This window comes from Triticum aestivum, chromosome 3B, assembly GCF_018294505.1.
Source record: "Triticum aestivum cultivar Chinese Spring chromosome 3B, IWGSC CS RefSeq v2.1, whole genome shotgun sequence".
NCBI lineage: Eukaryota > Viridiplantae > Streptophyta > Magnoliopsida > Poales > Poaceae > Triticum > Triticum aestivum.
Window position 1 is genome coordinate 243,739,652 of NC_057801.1, and position 9,449 is coordinate 243,749,100.

The following is a 9,449-nucleotide window of genomic DNA, read 5'->3' on the forward strand; positions in this document are numbered from 1 at the left end:
GCATCACATCATGACTCTACGACTCAAGTATTTATTCATTAGGCTCCGAGGAGCGAGATATTACAAACAGGGGTCTCATGACCCAACATTCAGAGCATACAAATCAAAGCACAAGCAGAAGCTAACATGTCTGAGTACAGACATCTACAAATGAAAAAGGCTTAGAAGCCTGACTATCTACCAGATCCTGCCGAGGGCACAAGATCGTAGCTGAGGTAACAAGCTAAACGTCAAAGTCCATGCGGAACTACTAGCGAGACCGAGGTCTCTCTGCAAAAACATAAAATAGGCAAACGTGAGTACAAATGTACCCAGCAAGACTTACATCAGAACTAACTACATATGCATCATTATCAATAAAGGGGATGGTGGAGTTTAACTGCAGCAAGCCAGCTTTGACTCGGTGGCTATCCTGAACTACGACTGCAAGGAACTCTTTTGAGGTGGCGCACACGAGTCCACATATTCACCATATCAATACACCACTATGGATCCGCTCCCATCTCCCTACGAGAACGCCATCCATAGCACTCACACTTATCTTGCGTATTTTAGAGTATCCACTTTCACTTGTCTATGAACTGTTATAGGCAACCCAGAAGTCCTTTTCCGCGGACACGGCTATTCGAATATATGATATTAACCCTGCAGGGGTGTACTTCTTCACACACGCTCTCACCACTTACCGCCGTTTACACGACATGTACTCGGCAACCTTCAAGCGGAAGCCCAACGTGGGTGTCGGCCACGACCTACCTAAACACTCAAGTCCCTAGTCCAGGTTTATCGCCTATTCGGGTTCCATCCATGAGGAGATCCGGCCGAAGTTTCGCTCACAGCCCCAAACGATGTGAGCAGGGTTCCGTGACACCAAACGGGCGCCCGGTAACCCGGCCACGTGCCTACCGCATCACAGCCCACCCCTACGGTCAGCGCTGCGCACGGCCTCCAGCATACTACAAACACCAGAAACTACTTGCAACTCCTGGACAGAGGACAAGGGTGATTAAGAAGCCGAGAGGGTCCATTGGTTTCGGGCCCAATGCGTGGTAGTAGCTGAATCATGGATCACAAACACAGAACTCAGTTCCTGAGGACGGCTACAATGAGACAACCCACCATGTACTCCTACATGGCCTCTCACCGCTACCTTTACCAAATCGTGTTCACACACTTAGCTCACACACAGTAGGACATGTTCACACACCTTTGATTCACCCCCGATGAATCAGACCTGACTCAACTCTAAGCAGTAGCAGGCATGACAAACAAGCATGAATGAGTAGGCACAACAGGGCTCAAACAACTCCTACTCATGCTAGTGGGTTTCATCTATTTATTGTGGAATGACAGGTCATGCAAAGGATAAAGGGGTTCAGCTACCGCAGCAGGTAATAGTTGAATCGTTGTTGTCTTAATGCAGTAAAAGAGAGCAGGAGCGAGAGAGTGGGATTGTATCGGAATGAACAAGTGGGTTTTGCTTGCCTGGCACTTCTGAAGATAATATAATTCTTCATCGGTGTCATCGATCACATCGTCGAACATCGTCTACTGAGAGGGGACAATATCGGCAACAGAGAAAGAACACAATCAATGCAATGCAACAATATGATGCATGAGTGTGACATGGCAATATGTTGTGGTTTGAGCTAATGCAACTAGCAACCAGATTAAATGAAGTTCGTTTGAACCCTAGGTTCAAATTCAAACTTCATATGTGAAGCTTTAAATGCCATTTATATGATTTGGCCTAAACAGTGAACAAAAGTTGTTCTAACATGCATGACAATGGTACAGATGGATAGATTGGATTTTTTTGATCATTTTTCATATATAATTTATTTGATTTGGAGCTACAGTTGATTTTATATGAATTTTAGAAGTTTGAGCTAAATTCTGGAATTTATAAATCATTCTGGATTTATTTTAATTCCAGAAAAGGATTACTGCGTCAGCATGACATCACCCTGACGTCATCAGGTCAATAGGGCGGGTTCAGGTCAAACCTGACCAGTGGGTCCAGGGTGTCAGTGTAATTAGTTTAGCTAGAAATTAATTAAAACTAAACCAGTTAGTTAACAGGGTTGGGCCCCACCTACCGTTGACTCAACAGAGTCAACCAGGCCCCAACCGCAGTCAAAGTCAAAGTCGGCTGCGCCGGCGTTTAGTCACCGGCGAGGCCGACGCGGCGGCGGAAGTGATTTTGGCCGTTCCGGCCACCAAATGGGTCGCAGAAGGCATCTAGGTGGAGCTGGGGACAAACCGCAGCTCTTGGTGGAGTTAGTTGAGGTCGGGGTTGCCGGAGTTGGCGCCGGCGACGACCTAGGCGGCTGCCGGAGTTCGGGTGGATGCGAACTCGAAACTAGGGTGTGTGGTGAGGTGCGGGGAGTGCATGGTTAGGCCCTACGTGTCGTGGTGAGTGCGATGGACACCGAGAGATGGCCGGAGGATGGCCGGGAGCACGTCGGCGACGAGATCTGCGGCGGTGCGTGCGGGTGATCTTCGTGTGGTTGCTACACAGCTCGGGGGCGAGAGAGGAAGGGGAGAGGAGGTAGCTAGGCTCACAGAGCACTCGTAGAGGCAACCGGCGGGGTCGGGGACGAACTGAGGTGGCGACGGCGTTGAAAGGGATCTCCGGCGATGGCGGACTCGGGCGAAGTCGTGCGGTGGCTTCAGGGCACGCAAGCGCTCGGGGCTCGGCTAGCTCGACGAAGAGGATGGCGGCGGAGCTCCTGGACACGACGAGACAGAGCACGGACGGCGGGGAGCGCGGCTACGGTGATGGGACGGCGGCAGTGGCGTCGGCCATGGCTGGGGGGCGCGAGGGGGAGGAGCTAGAGAGGAGAGGAGATGTCTGAGGGGTTCGGGGGAGAGAGGGGAAGCAATCCACGTCGCGGCTGGACGAGGGGAGCGGCGAGGCGGCGACCAGGTTCATGGCACCCATGCGGTGCTCGCCACCGAGCACCTTACCTGCCTGCCTGGCCGAGCCAAGAAGCTCGCTGGCGCGGCAGTTGGGCTGGGCCGGCAGGTGGGCCGGTTGGTAGGCGCCAGGTAAAATTTCCTTCATGTTTTCTATTTTTCTGCAACTTTGTGACTTTATTAAAAATACTAGACCAAACCCAAAAATCATGAAACTGAACAATGCCACTGTTTGAAATATAACCAACAGCAAACATTTTAGTTTATGATTATTTGAGCATTTAAAATATTTTATAGTATTTAAATGCCCAAATGAAAATACCATATTATTTAATTCAAAGCCCAAATATGACATGGAAAGATGTGCGACACCTCTGGTTAATGTTTCTAGCATTTTCCAGAGATGATGGACATTTTTGTAAGCCATTTGGATTCACTGAAAATATTTTAGTTAAACCTAGTGAATTCCTTTTATGCTAGGGTTTAAGCATCCCTATTTCAAGTTTCAAAAGAATTTAAACATGATGCAACACTCTAATGCATGCCCTAGGCATTGTCAGAACTAGGGATGTGACAGCATGATGGAGTTATGCGTTGTGAATTACAACTGTCATCAGGGCGTGCCGATCGATATTCCAGGCCGTTCGGCTTCCCCTTTCATTCCCGCAGCCATTATAACCTTAGTCTCTTCAACCTTTCGATCGCGCCCCACAACACAACAAGCACACCCACGATGACACATAGAGAGGGGATGTCTACCAGCGCTCCAATGGAGTTCGGCGAGCATAAAGTGGAGACCCACATGAGGGAGATGGATCTCTCGGTGGTGTACACCACTGACCCGGCCCTGGTGGATGACTACATCAATAATGTTGTGCAGTTGCTTGTTAGAGACAAGTACAAGGTGGTCAGCGTCGACCTCCAGTACACTGCCGGTGTTCCTGGCAAAGATCAGAAGGTTGTCGTCACCGAGCTGTGCGTGCGCCATCATCTCCTCATCTACCACTACTGCATGGCCACAGAGCCGAGCAATAGTTACGCCAGGTTTGTCAACTGCACCGACTACAAGTTCTCTACAGTGGAAACCACCGATGATGTAAAAGAGCTCAGGGTTACGGGCTTGGCCTGCAAGAACCTTGTTGAAATTCGTGAGCACTACAGGGTCTGGGGCAGCACAAAGAAGGACCCCCCGGTTGAACTCGCCTCGGCCCTCATCGACCCCTACTACGAAAAGATGAGGCAGGATGCCCAGAGAACAAGTCACGTATCCTGGCACAGGGCCTGGATGTGGCGACTGGATGAACCTCACCTCAGGTTCGAGGCCAAGAGTGTGTACACATGCTATGAGATGCACAGGTGAATCGTTGACAAGAGGAAGTACCTCGTTACCCAAATCGACGACCCCGGATCGAGCCACAAGCAGATCAAGCGTCACAAGCAGTAGATGATGATCAGATGATCGTTTATGATAGTTAATCATGCATGTAATACATAGTTTACTTTGGTGTGTGGAAATGGCATGTGTGTAGTAGCCACCTATGTAATTATTCATGTAATAGTTTACTTTGGTGTGTGCAAATGCCATGGTTGTAGTATCCACCTATGTAAGCGGATGTTTAATTTGGTTATGCAACCATTGTCGGATTACGGGTTCCGCAAACCCTTGAGAGGTTCGAACTCTAGGGTGCGTGTGGAGATCTCAACCAACCCAGCCTGCCTACTCGCGATCCTCCTAAGCCTAGCGCGACAAGCTCAAAGGGACAAAGAGACACAACAGTTTATCCTGGTTCGGGCCACCTTGCGGTGTAATACCCTACTCTAGCGTTTTGGTGGATTGCCTCGGAGGGCTGAGGATGAACTAGTACATTGGATGAACTGGCCTCAGGAGGTGAGGTGTTCTTGAGCTGGTGTGGCATGAGCTAGTTCGAATTGTCTTGTCTTTCTCTATGGTGGTGGCTAGTCCTATTTATAGTGTCCTTGGTCCTCTTCCCAAATGTTGGCGGGAAGGGAACCCAGAAGGCGACAAGCAGTAGAGCTTATCCTGACAAAAGTAGTCATTGCCTGCGGAAAGCCTCTGGTCCTGACGCTGCGGTGGGCTAGTCGATGACCTCCGTCCTGCTGTCCTCGCAGTCTTGGTCTCGTTGCACCAGAATAGAAACCTTTGGCTGATTCCTCGAGACTCCGCGCCTGTGGCTTGACTCCTTTGCACCGAAGAGGAAACCTGCGCTCTGCGCCCGCCTGGCCTTGGTCGTCATGGCTCATGTCAGCTGAGCCTCGTGCGGTAAACATTGCATAGAACTCTCCGCCCCTCGGGAGCCAGCCTAGGGAGACCGATCCCCTCGGTGGTCTTGGCGTCGTCCGCCTCGCGAGGCTTGGCACCTCGTGAGGGTCTTGTGTTGTCGATGCTGAAGCTGGGCCATACCAAGCCGTCGATGGAGCCACATGGTGGGCCGCAGGCAGGCAGGGATGGATACCCCCATATCAAGGCCGCCGACAGTAGCCCCCGGGCCCAAGGCGCGCTCTGACTTGGCTTCTAGGTAAAGCCAAAGGTCAAATGCAGAGCACCGCGGGCCCTAACCGCCTGCGGCCTTGATGACACATGGCGATTGATGGGACATGGGCGACTCCGCTTCCCCACACTGCCTCGGCAATCGTCTCCATCTGACAAAAGGGTTGCCACCCGCCGCCAAGCTTTCATTGCCCCTTCTTTGTCTGCTCCATATACCCTTCTCCCAGCAGCAAAAGAACTCACTAGATCTACCGATTTTCCCCTCCAATCCCTTGCTCATTGGCCCCTGAGAAGGCCACGGCCTCAGCCTCGGCTGTCGGCTCCGCCTGGTACGAGCTGGCATTGCTTGCGCCCTGCATGGTCGGGGAGAAGCTCCATACCGCGTTCCTCCTGACGGTGAGCGAGGACAATGAGTGGAAGGTGTCGGCGTTCTGGGAACGGGGGTCCCCAGACTTGCCTGCCTGTGGCCTACGGCGTGGCTCCACCAGGGGCCCAGTACGACCCATCTTCATAAACCAACACTCAAGACCGTCGCGGGGCGGACGACACAAGGCCTCCTCAGGAGCGGCCTCACCAGGCAGGCTCGCGAGGAGGAGGAGAGATCAAGGCAAAGGGTACCTCGCGAGGTTCCCGTGATGCAAGCCATGAGGATCAAGACCAGGCGGGCGCCAGCACGCACAGTGTCCTCGTTTCCTCTTTGGTGCTAAGGGGGCAAGCATAGGAGCGGAGTACCGAGGCATCAGGCAAAGGTTTCCATATCGGTGCCAGAATACCAAGACCAGCAGGACTGCAGGACAGAGGTCATCGTGGATCCCAAGACGGCGTCACGGCCAGCACCTTTGACAGGCGAAGACCACCTTTAGTCAGGATAGCTTGTACTAGTTGTCCCCTTTCAAAATGGCTGTTGTTGGATCCCTTCCCGCTCAATATTTGGTAAGAGGACCAGGGCCTCTATAAATAGGGCTAGCCACCATAGTAGAAGGGGATCAAATCCTTCACAAGTGAAGTTCATCTACACACCACACCAGCTCAAGGACACCTCACCTCGCGAGGCTGTTCTTCCCTTGGATTGTTCATCATCGGCCCAAGAGGCAATCCACCACCACACACAGGAGTAGGGTATTACACCACAACGGTGGCCCGAACCTATACAAATCTTGTGTCTCTTGTGCTGCGAGTTCATCGTGCTAGCTTAGAGATCGCGGCGAGGCTGAGGGCGTCTTTCTGTAGGGGGAAATCTTCGTGCGCACCCTAATGTTCGAACCTTAAGGGTTTTTCCGGAACCCGATATCCGACATTTGGCACGCCAGGTAGGGGTGCACCGAAATCTTCCTTCCGCTGTTCCGTGTCCCATCGCTTCGTCGCATCCATGTCTGACGCCCGCCGAGCTCGCGCCGAGCATCGGGCTGCTCTCGCTGCTTGCGTCGCCCAGACGGCTCTTGTCGGCGGGCCACCCCATCGTTCTCCGTCGCCTGCTGCCAACGCCGCCACCAGCTCGGCGGGGAATGAGCAGCAAGCATCCTCGCTGCACCCGTCGGTGTAGTGAGAAGGACGCACCGCTACTCCGTCACTGACCCCAGCCGCTTCGTCGTCCCATGCTCGTCGCGCCCCCACAGATGCGCAGGCCGCGCTTCTTCTGGCACGTGAGCTCCTGCACTACCGCCCCGTCGACGACCTCTACGAAGAATGTCCCGCTCGCATCACCAAGCTCGTCAGCGCCGCAGGGGGCTCTCCCGCGCCATCCCTCTCGCTGCCTCGCCCTCCGACAGGTATGGGAGATGTGGCTCAAGGAGCGCCTCCACCACCTCTCCCCCAAGACGGCGCTCCGTCTCCAAGGCACGCGGCCCCTGGACGTGACCCACCGCATCTAGCGCCCGCGCGACAAGAAAGAAGCTGCCAAGAAATCCCTCGGCCTCAAGAAGGCGCCCCCGTGCTTCCTGCACCAGCGCGACAAGACCGCGTCCCTACACTGGTGCGGCAAGACCACGTGCTGCCTCTGGCAGCGACGCGCGGGTACCATCAAGAGCAAGCTCCGCATCAGCAAAGGGCCCTAGTGACCATGATACGTCTCAAACGTATCTATAATTTTGGATTGCTCCATGCTACTTTATCTACTATTTTGGACTATATTGGGCTTTATTTTCCACTTTTATATAACTTTTGGGACTAACCTATTAACCGGAGGCCCAGCCCAGAATTGTTGTTTTTTGCCTTTTTCAGTATTTCGAAGAAACAGAATATCAAACGGAGTCCAAACGGAATGAAACCTTCGGGATCGTGATTTTCCAACCGAACGTGATCCAGGAGACTTGGACCCTACTCCAAGAAGTCTCCGAGGAGGTCACGAGGGTGGAGGGCGCGCCCCCCTACCTCGTGGGCCCCTCGGAGCTCCACCGACGTACTCCTTCCTCCTATATATACCTACGTATCCCCGAACGATCAGAACAGGAGCCAAAAACCTAATTCCACCGTCGCAACCTTCTGTATCCACGAGATCCCATCTTGGGGCCTGTTCCGGTGCTCCGCCGGAGGGGGCATCCACCACGAAGGGCCTCTACATCATCACCATAGCCCCTCCGATGAAGTGTGAGTAGTTTACTTCAGACCTTCGGGTCCATAGCTAGTAGCTAGATGGCTTCTTCTCTCTTTTTGGATCTCAATACAATGTTCTCCCCCTCTCTCGTGGAGATCTATTCGATGTAATCTTCTTTTTGCGGCGTGTTTGTTGAGAACGATGAATTGTGGGTTTATGATCCAGTATTATCTATGGAAAATATTTGATTCTTCTCTAAATTCTTTTATGTATGATTGAGTTATCTTTGCAAGTCTCTTCGAATTATCCTTTTTGGTTTGGCCAACTAGATTGGTAGTTCTTGTAACGGGAGAAGTGCTTAGCTTTGGGTTCAATCTTGTGGTGTCCTTACTCAGTGACAGAAAGAGTTGCAAGGCATGTATTGTATTGTTGCCATCGAGGATAACAAGATGGGGGTTTTATCATATTGCATGAATTTATCCCTCTACATCATGTCATCTTGCTTACGGCGTTACTCAATTTTTACTTAATATTCTAGATGCATGCTGGATAGCGGTTGATGAGTGGAGTAATAGTAGTAGATGCAGAATCGTTTCGATCTACTTGTTTTGGACGTGATGCCTATATACATGATCATTGCCTAGATATACTCATAAGTATGCTCAATTCTATCAATTGCTCAACAGTAATTTGATGACCCACCGTAGAATACTTATGCTCTTGAGAGAAGGCACTAGTGAAACCTATGGCCCCTGGGTCTATTCTCATCATATCAATCTATATTACTTTATTTACTTGCTTTGTTTTTACTTTACCTTTACTTTTTACCTTGCATCTATCTATCAAAAATACCAAAAATATTATCTCTATCAGATCTCACTCTCGTAAGTGATCGTGAAGGGATTGACAACCCCTAAGCGTTGGTTGCGAGTTCCTATCATTTTGTGTAGGTACGAGAGACTTGTGCGTGGTCTCCTACTGGATTGATACCTTGGTTCTCAAAAACTGAGGGAAATACTTACGCTATTTTACTGCATTATCCTCTCCTCTTCGGGGAAATCCAACGCATTGCTCAAGATGTAGCAAGAAGAATTTTTGGCGCCGTTGCCGGGGAGGCTCACGCAAGCAAGTCAACCATACCAAGTACCCATCACAATCCCTATCTCTCGCATTACATTATTTGCCATTTGCCTCTCGTTTTCCTCTCCCCCACTTCACCCTTGCCGTTTTATTTGCCTTCCTCCATTCAATCTTGTGTTACCATGTGCCTTCTTTTTGCTTGCATCTTCGCTTGCTAAAAGTTTATGGATCCTAATCCACTTGCTAATCTCTTTAAGAGATCCAATTATGATGAACCTATTGCTAGCGAAATGAGTGCACTAGATTATCTTTATGAGGTTTTGCCTGAAATTCATGAATCTAAAAATTGTGATGAAGTACTTTATGAAGCAAGTCACGATAGATCTTTGAATAAAAAGCATGATTGCA